The sequence below is a fragment of the Coregonus lavaretus genome, assembly GCF_964263955.1.
Source record: "Coregonus lavaretus genome assembly, chromosome: 1".
In the NCBI taxonomy this organism is placed as follows: domain Eukaryota; kingdom Metazoa; phylum Chordata; class Actinopteri; order Salmoniformes; family Salmonidae; genus Coregonus; species Coregonus lavaretus.
Window position 1 is genome coordinate 51,169,654 of NC_139988.1, and position 13,362 is coordinate 51,183,015.

The window sequence follows — 13,362 nt, forward strand, 5'->3', positions numbered from 1 at the left end:
AAATGTCGGTCTGATGTCCATAAGTGCTTGGCGTCATATTTGATAATAGAATGAACTTTCTGCACAAAAATAATAAAGATTAACATGAAAAAAGACGGGTCGGAACTCGTAAGATGTCACCCTTCTCCGTTGGCGCCATCTTGACAATACCTTCTTCACACTGACTCTTAACACAGGTGCCCCCCAGGGGTGTGTTCTCAGCCCTCTGCTGTACTCCTTGTTCACCCACGACTGTGTGGGTTTGCACGACAGCAACTCCATCATCAAGTTTGCTGACGACAACACGGTTGTAGGCCTGATAACCAACAACGACGAGTTAGCCTATAAGGAGGAGGTAAGTGAACTAGCATTGTGGTGCCAGGACATCAACCTCTTCCTCAACATCAGCAAAACAAAGGAATTGATTTTTGACTTCAGGAAGCAGAGGAGGGAACACGCCCCGATCCACATCCACGGGACTGCAGCAGAGAGAGTCAGCAGTTTTAAGTTCCTTGGTGTCCACGTCACCGATGATTTGACATGGACCATCAACACCACCACTCTTGTCAAGAGGGCGCAACAGCGCCTCTACTTCCTAAGGCGGCTGAAGAAATTCGGAATGCCACCCTGGGCCCTCTCCAAATACTACTGCTGCACCATCGAGAGCATCCTGACCAGTTGCATCATGGCCTGGTACGGGAATTGCTCCATCCACGACCGAAAGGCCCTCCAGCGGGTGGTGAAGACAGCCCAGTATATCACTGGGACCGTGCTCCCACCCATCCGGGAGATATACTTGAGAGTGCCTGAGGAAGTCCGGCAGCATCATCCCAGCCACGAGCTGTTCACTCCCTTACCGTCGGGCAGATGGTATCGGAGCATGAGGTCTGATATCAACAGGCTCAGAGACTGTTTCTATCTACAAACCATCAGACTGCTGAACACTTGAACTGGACTGACCACCTGCACTGACTCTCCGCACCTTAGCACACATGCACTCACTCACGCACACACCCACACAGACATGCAGACACACACACACACACACACACACACACACACACACACACACACACACACTATTGCTAATACTGCACAATTTAAACACTTTCCCCCCAATCCCTCCCTCCCTGATACATGTAAATACTGTACTATAAATTGTGCCTTCCTGTATTATACTTATGCTAACATGTTTATTCTATTCTACTGAGCCATTTACTTTATGTTCATATTCTTATCTTTTGTTATTTCTTATTGTTGTTGCATTATCGAGAAGGAACCTGCAATAAGCATTTCGTTGGACATTGTATAACATATGACTAATACAACTTGAAACCTTGGGAGTGGGGACGAGGGTAGACGAATGCCCACATGATGAGTCACACACTTTGATTTCACTTGGGGTTTTATATGATTGTATCTGACTATGAATTATATGCTATTGGTTTGCAGAAAGGTAACTAAAGCTGCATTGCTGAGTAATTAAACATCCCCATAAACTGGCAAGCATTTACTACTAAAGGGATATGTGATTAATCTCTTATTGTCATCAGTTGTTATTACTAGTGGATTTGGCTGGCCTTAGGCATACCTATGTACTGTCTGTACTTGGCTTTAGTAAATAATGGGGGCTTGCCAGGTATGGTGTGTGGTAGCGGTGAGCAGCACGAGGGGAGCGCGTGTGGTGGGAGGAGAGGGATGCCGTACAGTCATGTCTCTGCCCGCACAAACTCTGCCCAAACACCACTGGAATTCACAATCACTCCTTGTCTCACCTCCCACACTGTAGTACTTTACCCAAACCCTTTCACTATACAGAGGGATTTTTAGAGCAGAGTTCTTACAGTATAACAGCTATTATCTTTGTTACCTGAGCAGTAACTTATACCAATTCTTTCTTTGATATACAATAGTAAACTTTCTCATATAGCCTGGTCTGTTAGCTTTAGTTTCTCAGCTCAACTGACTATATTTCTTATTTTTGTTGCGTCTTCACATCTCAACATTTAGAATAGTGTAGCTTTGGCAATTATAATCTGTACCATAAGACAATTGAGTTATCCTTCAGTTGCGAATGCATACAATGCTGCAGAAACTCATTGGATTGATGTGGAATGGCAGGCATTTTCCATGAACAACACGACAGTTGGCTGCAGTAAGCCATGTGTCCGTGGGAACAAAGCGGAACTTGAACAATGAAATGCATTAGCTCATGTATTCTAAACAGGGAAGCTATTAAACAAATAAGAAATCCCACTGACAATGGGAATAATGCTGTAAGCTGTTATATTTTCAGAGACCTAATTTATGTTTTTGACATGCACAAATTAAACTGTGCTCTTTTAAAAGCATGATTAGTTGAATATAACAGCACACTTGTGGCATCTTATATGACTTAAGGCTGAATTAAACCTTCTATTACATATGCGTGTCTATCTAGGAACATTTTGCAATTTTATATGACCACCGGAAATAAATATGTTAAAATGCTACTGTGTACACAAAGCAAGAACAATTGAATTGAGCCCTGATCCAGCCATTTGCTTGTCCTGTACGGTGTCCTAAAATGGCATGGAGGATGTCACAGTACACAACATCAACAATCCTTCAGGTGCCATTTACCCCATGCTGCCAGTGCCTGAGGTTTAGATGGGAGCATATTTCTGTAATTTGCTCTCTGATTTCTCATCCCTAGTGGTAAAGCTGCATGGAGGCCCTTTTTTGTTTCCAACTTTTTTCTGCATGGTTTATTAGAGTAAACTTCAAAGCATCTTGAAGCACTGTGTGAAGTGTGTTATATCTGGTAGGAAGAAAGACAGATTGAGAATTTAAGGGGATGGAAGTGGAGCTAGCCTGCAGTCTGACTTGGACTACAGTGAGCATCACAATGAGTGAGAGGGACAGAGAGGAGAAGGAGTATGCAGGATGGGCGTGCGCCAAAGGCTTGGGCAGCCATACTGCACATATCATGCACATGTCCGTAGGGAGGGAATGAGCAGGCCAGGGTAGACGGACAGACAGCCGTCTGATCACTGCAGAGTGTGGACAGACAAGTCAGCCTGCTCTCAGAGGTCCAGGAAAGTACAGCAGCCCTCCCGCCTGCCTCTCATTCCTGCTGCTGGCCCTGCAGCAATTCAGAGAAAACTAGTCCCAGCCACTGTCTGCCAGGGAAGCCTGTCTGGCCAGCCCCATTCCCTGTCCCTGTGGTGGGCTTTGTGTGTTTGTAATAGGTTCCCTCCAGCTCTGCTAAGACTGGAACCTTGAAGACACAACTAGACCCAGGGCTCAGAATCAGCAACAGAATGCATTCTGGAAGACTTGGAATAAGGAAAAATAGTCCTAAACTAATCAGGACGAAGTCCCCCAGCTGCTTGATTATTGAGCAAGATAACAAAAAATTCTATACAGTATAAACATTTTCAGAATATTAACAATGACAACTGTGTATATCAGTGGCGGTCAGTGCCGTTTATGATGAGGGAGGATTATTTATTTATTTGATGAGCATGGCCTTAATTCTATTACAGCATGTTGGATGACTGTCATTCATATTCCATTCACCCAGTTCAATGTAACATCGATAGGTTTAGGCTACAACATGATACTCTAATTTTCTCTATACCCATCATGAGGTTACTTCAACCTAGCCTATGAATGAAAGTTTACAACGTAGGTGCACACAGGTTGAGAGAAACTTGAGATGACAGACAGTGACACCTGGACAGACAGTGACACGTTCAATACCGCCTTGCACACTCTTGCCTGCATCTAGCTTATCTAGGGTGTAATCATTAGTCCAACAGTTGCAAACAAGAGTTTCTATTGGACAAATTCAGGTATTTTTATCCCCGTTTCGTTTGCTTCCGTTTAAGAAACGTTTTTCAACAGAATCGTCGGAATGAATACACCCCTGATCACGCGTATACACAGTTCACTTTCATAACAGCCACGTTGTATTCCTTCTCGCCTCTATGCACTCTCCTCCTCTCACCTTTTCCCTTAGTTTGTGGACTTCAATGAACAACACATCAGCTGTATGTGACCAGGCGAAAAAACCTTTCCAAGCCAAACCATGTCATAGCCGCTACACACAGCCTACATCGTTGTCCCCATATTAGCTAAAGTAACGTCCTAGTCAACATAGCTAATATAACTAATGTGTTAGTAAACCCGCTACAATCATGCAGTAACGTTAGTGTATAGTCAGTAAGCAGTTACACCGGTGAGCCCTGGTGGCAATAAATTAATAAAACCAAACGTTTACCTTGATTTGGAACAGTTCCAGTGTTGTTGGATAGTCATAGCCAGCTAGCTAACTCTGTTTGAGCCAGGTGTTTGAGTAACTAAACTAGCCAGCTGCATTTGCCAGCTGCATTCGCTCTCTCTTGCTTCTCCATTTTTAAAGAAATTAATTTGTTAAACTGTTCAACTAATGTATTTTTCTCTCTCTCTTTGAGTCAACTACTCACCACATTTTATGCACTGCAGTGCTAGCTAGCTGTAGCTTATGCTTTCAGTACTAGATTCATTCTCTGATCCTTTGATTGGGTGGACAACATGTCAGTTCATGCTGCAAGAGCTCTGATAGGTTGGAGGACCTCCTCCGGAAGTTGTCATAATTATAGTGTAAGTCTATGGAAGGGGGTGAGAACCAAGAGCCTCCTAGGTTTTGTATTGAAGTCAATGTACCAAGAGGAGGACGGAAGCTGTCCTCCAGCTACACCATGGTGCTACCCTACAGGGTGCTGTTGAGGCTACTGTAGACCTTCATTGCAAAACAGTGTGTTTTAATCAATAATTTGGTGACGTGAATATATTTAGTATAGTTTTATCTAAAAAATTATAACTTTTAATGTTTTATTTTTATGAAATTCACTGAGGAGGATGGTCCTCCCCTTCCTCCTCTGAGGAGCCTCCACTGGTGTATATACAGTACACTGTAGTATTGTAGTAACTTAGTAAGTTGTCAACATGTCATTCATAGAATGCAGGGTGGTGATATCGTATGTATTCAGGCTTTGGACCAGGGCCTTGTCACCAGCTTATGTATCACCAGATAATCATGGAAATAATGACTGGACCACCAACTGTTAAACACACTGTCCTTTGTTTGGAGCAGTGTTCTTTAAGAGCTTCTGATTTTCCATCTAATCATGGGGGGACAGGTGCTGTTTTCTTCCGCAGTCTGGCCCTCAGAGCCTGCAAGCTCCCCGGTGCTCCTCTGGAGGGGTACTTTACACACCGGCCGCGCTGTCTCTTCATGTTAAAACCAGAAGGATCTAAATTTACTCCTGGCCATGAAACTTTATCCCCACCTCCCATCCTTCCCTGCTCACGCCACGGCAAGTGCTTTGGTGCCAGTTATACTCGCAGCACAGGTTTCGGTTTCCTCCATTTTGATCCCAGCCCACGCGCACGCGTGTCCTAAATCCAGATTGAGGAGGAAGGGGTAAGGAGGGACGTGCGAGGGGGCACCAGCGTCTGAAGGAGCTGAGGGAATCGTAACCAGATCCTTGAGAAATTAAGGATCATTCAATCTCTGTATCCACTCAGCTGTTTGCGCCGCTAGAAAAATATTTAGGCAGGACGGCAGAGCAGGGATCATCAACTGCCTTATCCCATGGCTCTGAGGCGCTTGGCAGGGCCTGAAGACGTAGACAGGTCGGGAAAGGCTCTACGACCCTTTATCCTTAAAGCAAACCCCATGGCTAGTGGCTACTGCTGTAACACAGAGGGCATTCCTGTCTTCTGATACACGTGTCACACCTCTTGACACAATGCCTCCTACCACATCACGGCTCCCCTTCTCACCCCAGGGGGCGACGCCAAAATGAATCACATTCTTTAACCAGACAGGAATTTCACAGGGAAGGGAGAAGGAGAGAAAAAGCGTCTCCGTTTGTGATATTCCACTCCGTACTGAGGGCAGATTATGACTGATTCAAAAACATGATTCTTCACGCACAGACAGCAATGTTCAAAGTTTAAATTGAAATGCAGTTAAGAATCTGTACTTCATGCTTTAAACAATGTTTTATTGAGTCTACATATTTGTTATTGTACACAACATCTTGCTTGTTTCTTTTTATTTAAATTTTGTATTTAATCATTCTAAATCAAACTACTTCTGATGTATGTTTTTAACAGAGTTTTGTTTACTTATATCAGCAAGCAGAAATCGTATTGCTCCTTTGGCTTCAACCCGATAGTTACCCTACATACAGTATCAGATGTACTCACATGTACAGTTGCCAGGGCTCTCTGTCTAGGAGTACATATACCGTGGGGTCCGAAATGATTGACACCCCTGATAAAGATTAGCAAAAAATGACTGTATAAAATAAATAATTCAAATACTGAGCAATATTGTATGCTAGAGAAATGGATAATTGGCCACAAAATCAAAATGTTGCAATGGCCATCTCAAACCTGTGGTTTGAATTGAAGAGGCCAGTCCAGGCGAAGGATATCAAGTATCTGGAAAGATTCTGTATGGAGAAATGGTCTAAGATCCCTCCCAATGTGTTTTCCAACTCAGAAAACATTTCAGAAAAAGGCTCAGTGCCGTTTTCCTTGCAAGGTGAGTTATTGAAAGGTATTGAAAACGGTGTGAATCATTTTGACCCCTATCTTTTTTAGATATATATTTTTGTAATTTTGTGGCCTAATGACCATTTCTTTAGCATACAATCAATGTTCCCTCTAATTTTTTTAGTCACTGAAAACGTTGGGAATATTCTGTGCAACTTCCGGTGCACGTTTACTGTGAACACTGAGGCTGTACCCGCTTTAAGTTAGTTTTAACAGTGGTCAAGTAGGCTACTGTGGCTATTTGATCATAATGTAGGCCTACCAGAGTGGCCTACCATCAAAAACAATGGAGAAAAAGTATCCCATAACATTTTATCATGGAAACAGCTGTTCTATCATTCAGCCTACAGTAGCAGCCAATGTGTGGTGTTCTATGTAGGCCTACATTCCATGAGACTTTTGAAAAAAACATGCAGGGCTTGACATTAACCTGTTTATCCACTTGCATCATTATTCCAATACAATTATTACAGAGAATCAGTCATATTATTCTACCCTCTACGTATTGCCTACTTAGCTTATTCAAGCCTGTCTCAAAATGCAACACTGCCCCTTTAAGACAAAAAAGCTCTTTACCTGACTCACTTTTCAAAGATGTCTAGAAATGCACACGTTTTGTGCTCTTGTAGGAAGCAATCACTCCCCCATTGAGGACTACAAATGATCTATAACTGGGCTAATAACTCACTAACTAGCAAAGGATATGAACAAATGTCGCTACATTTAGCTCTCGCTTTGATCTCAAAACAAGAGCATCTACTCACGACCACTCATGCTGTAAAAACAGTTAAGTTCAAAGTGAATGGCACAGTTCCATATAGGCCTACTGCAGCTCTGATTGGTGATGGAGCACCGGTCTGTGTAGAGTACAGTCAATGCAATAGAATCCTACTCCGATGTGTTCTGCCTACAACAACATTTCTTGCATAGTTAATTTGTTTCGGTATGTTGCATTGAACGTGGCTAATATTGCGTTGATTCGATCACAACTCCCACAGTAAAGGGAAACGTTGCTAGTGTTTAAAAAAATAAAAATATATTTTGGAATATTAAAACATACAATCTACTTGCAGGGAAGCCGCTCAACATTGACATTACATTACATTCAGTCATCTAACAGGCTCCCATCCAGAGCGACCCACAGAAGCAACCAGGGTCAACGTTGATAGTGTTAACTAACGGGGAAAGTTGAGTGAAGTTCAATCTCGTGCTTCTCTGCGCGGGCTGATATTTCTTCTGCATGGCAGTCCCGGTGAGCTGCGCCCCCGCGCACACACACAGCTTAGAGGGAACATACAATATAGCTCAGTATTTAAATTATTTATTTTATACAGTCATTTTTGATCATCTTTATTAAAGGTGTCAATAATTTCGGACCCCACTGTGTGTACTATAGGATGTACATACCGGTATACAGTATGTACTGCTGTAGTGGGTGGCTACTAGCTAGCCTTGAGCCATTTATTATTTGAGGGCACTGATTGACATGCAGCAAATGCCTTACCTTGACCCTCGCATTGGTGGACGAGCAGTAGTATACAGCAACTCCAGAGCAGCAGCGTGACTGAGTCTCTCAGAGGCATGATGCAAAGGGGATCTGAAATGGAGCACAGAAGATTCCTCCTTAGGCTTTAGGAGGTTAACGTTGTGCCGATACACAGGACTCGAATGTAGGTACATCTATCTTTGGCATGACATAAATCTCTACCATAAGGTAGAGCTGGGCGATATGGACAAAAAATAATATGGCAATAAATTGTATGAATTGATGTGATAACGATAAATAGAACGATACGTTTCTAACATTAATGTGCACCACAGTTTATTTTTTATTATCCTTTAAACTACTACTACTAGTTTGATGGTTGTAGATGGTTGTAGCCATCAATTGTCCCATTAACAACAATTTCCTTTCAAAGTTCACATTTCTCTAGTATAGGCTACTTATCGTAATGAACGATATCAGCAAAAGTGATTGGTATGGTCGGTGTCAGTTTATCGTCCCAGCTCTACCATAAGGTAAACATGCTTATGGCCACAAAGGGGTCTCCAAAGGTTACAGAACAGGAGTGAGACATTCCGTCGCGGAGGCCTGCAGGTTTATTACATCTTGGCTCATAACTCTTATTCTGCTGTCATCTTTTTGATAAAGGACACTTAGCCAGGTGTCCCAGTTATAAATCAGCTCAGACATGATGGCATTCAAGGACAAGTGTTGGTCCTGGAGAGAAACAGTTACAACTATTGAAGCCAACAAAACCTAGTATCAGCCTAGATCTCTTTCCCGATATTACTCAGCTCTATTTCTCAGTAGTTCCAGAACTCAGAAGAGGGGCTATGCTTACTCAGTTTACCAAAATGAAGCGTGCTGTTAGTCAGGAGCGCTGAAACACTCCTCCAACTCCCCCAAAGATCAAACTGAAAGAAACCTGATCACCTCGACAGTCTTCCGACACTCAATAATTTACAACATTGTGTGAATATTTAATACTGGACATTTACAACAAGACCACACCACTCCAGTGCCACCTCTCTCTCTCAGCGCCACCCACCATACACATATACAGACTGTCACCTAACTTCTGTTAGAGAGAGAACTGACCATTATGTCTTCTTGAGATCAGTGCAGTGTTACTGCATCCAAGGTTACTGCATAAACCTGCTCCTCCAACTGTGCTATATCGTTGCTATTAGTTACCTATGTGACATGTGAGCGTGGTCTCTTTGCTTACAGCAGTCTGCTAAACCATTTAAATGGCTAGAGTATGCAGTGACTCAGGTATATCACATTTACATTGCCGCCACACAGCACTTGAACTTACATTTTTGATATCCACTTGGCAGTCAGCCGACTTGACCCTATCCAGGTCCATCTAAATATCTTATCCAGATGAAGGTGCTGTCCTCACTTTTCTATGCAATGGCAAGTTGACCTTTCCAGCTCTTCCTGGAATGGAGCAAACTAAGAGCAAGGGGTCGGGAGCTATACCTTTCAGCCTTACCCTTGGCTTGAGTTTTCATATACTTCTCAGTAATCTCCCAATTGTCATTCTGGGATTCCATTCAATAGCCGTTGTGAATGTGGCTACTGGGCAACAACTGGCCCCTTCCCCGCTATAGCCTAATGGAGCTCTGTGAGCTGCTAATGAAAGCCAACATGGACCCTGTTATTTTCGTTTGATTTATTTATTTATTTTTGTAAAACAATTTTACCCCTTTTTCTCCCCAATTTCGTGATATCTAATTGGTAGTTACACTCTTGTCTCATCGATGCAACTCCCGTACGGACTCGGGAGCGGCGAAGGTCGAGAGCCAGTGCGTCCTCCGAAACACGACCCCGCCAAGCCGCACTGCTTCTTGACAAACTGCTCGCTTAAGCCGGAAGCCAGCCGCACCAATGTGTCGGAGGAAACACCGTACAACTGCCGACCATGTCAGCGTGCATGCGCCCGGCCCGCCACAGGAGTCGCTAGAGCGCGATGGGACAAGGACATCCCGGCCGGCCAAACCCTCCCCTAACCCAGATGACACTGGGCCAATTGTGCGCCACCTCATGGGTCTCCCGGTCGCGGCCGGCTGCGACACAGCCTGGGATCGAAGCCGGGTCTGTAGTGACGCCTCAAGCACTGCGATGTAGTGCCTTAGACCGCTGCGCCACTCGGGTGGCCGGGCCCTGCTTTGAACGGGAAACCCAAGAGGAGTTTTAATTCCATAATAGGAGGGCTTTCTCCCCATGCCACATTAAATAGCCACAGTCCATTGTCCTTGATGCGCTGGATTCCATGTAAATTATCAGGGACGCTGTCTGTTCTAGCTCAAGTGTTGGCAAGAATATTATAAATGTAAATATAAACCCAACAAATGAATCGTATGGATTTGTTTCTCACACTCACAAAAATCTAACATGTGTAACATGTACTGGCCTTTCTGACACAAAATCTACATTGATGACATTGAGATCCTTCCATCCTTCCTTTTCTCACCTGTTCTCCTTTCTGAAGATACATTTTCCATGTGCCCTATGTGTTTCCCACAGGGATGTGGATAGGGCCCATCTCTCTCAGTACATTGATAGAGACTGGCAGAGAGATGTGAGGGTATTTCCTGTGGGTTCACAGCTACAGCAGGTGACACGTTCTAACATCAGGCAGCACATCTCAGCCTGGCTCTTCATCAATCAGATACAGGTCAGACTTCAATAGACCTTCCGCAAGATTACTCTGTTTCCTGCTTTCAGTAGAGACTTGAGTGCAGCTATCTTGATTAAGGCCTACCTTCTGTCCCTTTTCTCCTTTGGCTATAACATAAATGTTTTGTGATCAACTGCTGAATTAAATTACATTTTTCCAATCACAGGAATCAAAAATACTTTGGCCTGTACTTCACCCCACCCACTCCTGTTCTCACTATATAGTCTTCTTAGCTAAATGTTGCTCTATCGCTGTGGCAACTGTAAATTACTGATTGTCTTTACGGTCCATCTGTAGGAAATAGCAGAGGTGTGAGTTTAGGATCTCCTGTGATATTCTTGGCACCATCATTTTCTTCCTTCACAACCGTGCCAGCAGTCATATGTTTTGCTGTTGAGACGCAGCATTGCAATTTTCCCCAGAAACGGATTCAAATGTCATTTTTCAATAAATGGTCATGTGGGATTTTATCTCAGAATTAACCCTTTATTGGAAGTGCTATTTGTGCTTATGTCCCTGAACCACTAATGGAGTGTCAAGGATAAAACATCCAGAAAGAACATCCCTCACATTATTCAGAATACTGACTGTAATCCAACACTGATAATTGTTGACCATATTGCGTAAATGGTCAATTGAATGATAACAAGACCATAGTGGCTGATTTTCAAATGCTAACAGTCATTGATTGCTCCACCACTTTGTGTAGAATTCAATCAAACTACTGACAAATAGCATCAAATTAAAATAACAATGTACTTGGTTTTGTTTCATTCAGTCATTACGATCTTACTTATTACATTACTGTACTTCAAATGTGCGTTTTCCATGTAGGTTTGTGGCAAAACAGGTTTTTAATTCAGTTTTAAGTACAACAAGAAGATACCAAGATGTTCTTTAAATATGCAAATTGCAGGTCACAATTTAGCATAAACATAAAATCACCATCTAACCAAGATTAGATAACTCACCAAGATGTCCACACACATTTTCATGTACTTTATGCCACAACCCTAATCAGCAATTCTGATTCTGGTTCATTTGCAAAACAATACAATATATTGCCTAAAGAAGGTTACAATTGCCTATAATTGTATAGACACACACACACACACACACACACACACACACACACACACACTTTATGTATGTTACACACCTGAGCTGAAGGTGGTCACCTCACCACTGAATAAGAATCCTCAGGTAGAGCGAGTAGGAACACGTGCTTTCACAAACAATTAAAAACACATAATAGAGAAACACAGACACACGTTCAGGAGCAGGCAGGCAGCACGGAGGAGTTTGTTGATCAAAAAGCCTGTCAGAGAAACAAGAGGCAGAAGAAAGACAGGCAGGGATCCACCTCCCCACTTAACAGCACAGACCTGCCAAGGACCAGCTCTTAAAGAGACAGGCACCGTTAATGTCTATATCCATTAGACAGCCATCACGTCTAATAATCACCTTTCTTTCTATTCTACAATGGACTCACAAACATCGATTGAGTGATCGATTTCTGTCACTGTTTCTCAAAATCTCAACCTCCTAGACTAGAGAAACACATTTGAGATGAGTATCAATCAAGCCCCCTTGTGTGTGCTTCTTGGTATTCTGTACCTCCTAGAAATGTGGAGCTAGTCAGTGGATGGCTGTTGCTGTAGCGACAGATCAGGCTCCTGAGGTTGGAGGGTTGCTGTGCCCACACGTTCCACTGCAGGTGATAGTAAGAAAAGGATAATTTTTCAGAGGATTATCTCCACAATATCACGACTGTGTGCCTTAGAAAACAGGCATCTACATGCCTGGATGACTGCCTCCTGTTGACGTGTGTGTGTGTGTGTGTGTGTTTGCGTGCGCACGTAGTGTACGTCTGCCTGTGTATGTGTGTGTGTGTGTTTACTGTAAATGTGTGACTGCCTGTTGATAGTGTATGTCTTTGTAATTGTGTTTTACTGCATATTGTGCAAGAAAGAACATTTACCTGAAATATGTATTTTATCTCCCATGACAATCATTGGTCTGTTGCACCTTTCATGTTAACCTTACTGTCTGGTTTAGTCCAGCTAACTACAGGCAAACCATTGTTTTTAAGAGACAATGGTTACAGGCGCTTGTTTTTACAAGTGGCTGTAGTCCCATTTCACTTGTAAGAAGCCCTGAAAGCCTGTATATAAAATAGCATCTTGCCATGAAATAAACCACATTATAAAGCTTTGCCAGTCACCCTGGGTGTGTAGTTTGCACATCTGCTGTGAAATGGAATTTGACTCCTGGAGCCCACAACAGCTCTTGTGACACTTCAAGGAATTTCATCCACTTCGCTCAACCCAAATAGCCTTCCCACTGGGCAAAAACTGGTTGAATCAACGTTGTTTCCACGTTATTTCAACCCAAAAAATATATGTGATACTGATTGGATTTGCAAAAAGTCAGCAACTTAAGGTAATTTTTGTCTTTTTTTCACCCAACTTTTGACCTAAATCCAATGACATCATTACATTTTTTGTTGAATTCACGTTAGTTGAAAACTGAACCAAATGTAAATCAAAACTAGACGTTGAACTGACGTCTGTGCCCAGTGGGTTAGTGCTGTCCTGGTGTG

General features: G+C 42.9%; 1 pseudogene across 1 annotated transcript in view; it reads right to left on the minus strand.

Moving 5' to 3' along the window:
- The window catches only part of LOC311109486 (protein delta homolog 2-like), a 28,646-nt pseudogene extending 16,636 nt beyond the window's left edge, over positions 1–12,010 (minus strand). The window contains exons 1-2 of the transcript in view: positions 11,920–12,010; positions 8,075–8,167 (exon numbers count right to left, since the gene is read on the minus strand). The product of the transcript in view is annotated as a protein delta homolog 2-like (transcript). The remainder of the gene's footprint in view (positions 1–8,074; positions 8,168–11,919) is intronic.
- Positions 12,011–13,362: the final 1,352 nt, after the last annotated feature.